This window comes from Triticum dicoccoides, chromosome 4B, assembly GCF_002162155.2.
Source record: "Triticum dicoccoides isolate Atlit2015 ecotype Zavitan chromosome 4B, WEW_v2.0, whole genome shotgun sequence".
Taxonomy (NCBI): domain Eukaryota; kingdom Viridiplantae; phylum Streptophyta; class Magnoliopsida; order Poales; family Poaceae; genus Triticum; species Triticum dicoccoides.
In genome coordinates this window covers 661719170-661720324 of record NC_041387.1, presented here as the reverse complement: position 1 = coordinate 661720324, position 1155 = coordinate 661719170, and the positions used below count along the sequence as shown (strand labels likewise).

Below are 1155 nucleotides of genomic sequence, written 5' to 3'. Positions count from 1 at the left end.
AACTCTTCTTAAGTTTTTTTAGCAAAACTATCAGAACCATGACAAAGCTCTAGCCCTTGATTTCCCCTTATACAACAACAACAACAACAACAACAACAAAGCCTTTAGTCCCAAACAAGTTGGGGTAGGCTAGAAGTGAAACCCATAAGATCTCGCGACCAAGTCATGGATGCATATGGATAGCAAGCTTCCACGCACCTCTGTCCATACCTAGTTCCTTGGTGATACTCCAATCCATCAGGTCTCTCTTAACGGACTCCTCCCATGTCAAATTCGGTCTACCCTGACCTCTCTTGACATTCTCCGCACGTTTTAGCCGTCCGCTATGCATTGGAGCTTCTGGAGGCCTGCGTTGAATATGCCAAAACCATCTCACACGATGCTGAACAAACTTCTCTTCAATTGATGCTACCCCAACTCTATCTCGTATATCACCATTCCGGACTCGATCCTTCCTCGTGTGGCCACACATCCATCTCAACATACGCATCTCCACCACACCTAACTGTTGAATATGTCGCCTTTTAGTTTAACCAATGAACTGCATTTTCAATTGATGTAACTGTCGTATCGGGTCACGCAAATGTTTGTGGTGATGGTTGCTTTATATAAAGCAGTGGAAACCCTTTTTCGGTAATTTATGTAGCTATAACATTTAGTTAAACTAAAGAGGACAAAGAATGCCCTAAAGGCTAGCCGTTTGCACCCTTAACTGCAATGGAAAGTTCCTACTAACCCATGATTATAAACGAAGCAATACTGGCATGGGGGCCCTACTCTCTACCATTTGGGCAATACTATAGGATAGAATTTCTAAATTGGATATTCGGAAACAAGACCAATGTATTGATATTGTGTTGGATGACTGCTTTGTACTAATAGATAAGCAGAACAAAACAGCATGCCTTGTCGTACGTTAGGTGGCTTTATTAATATATAGTTGGGTTGGGCCTTTTATCTAAAAAAACAAAACAACATCATATACCTATTTTTAAATTTTGCAACGCTTGCCTTTAAAAATTATCAAATTTTGGCAGGGCTAATTTTTTCTTAATATCGATCATCCATGCACGCGCCCGCGCGCGCACACACACACACTCTACAAATGTGCAAATGTCCATGAATTACATATGGAATCTCAGTTATGTTAGTATA

The 1155-nt window shown here is 40.9% G+C and overlaps 1 protein-coding gene across 1 annotated transcript in view; it reads left to right on the top strand.

Moving 5' to 3' along the window:
* The window catches only part of LOC119294231 (obtusifoliol 14-alpha demethylase-like), a 4941-nt gene that overhangs the window by 1073 nt on the left and 2713 nt on the right, over positions 1-1155 (top strand). The gene's annotated exons all lie outside the window — the stretch shown is intronic.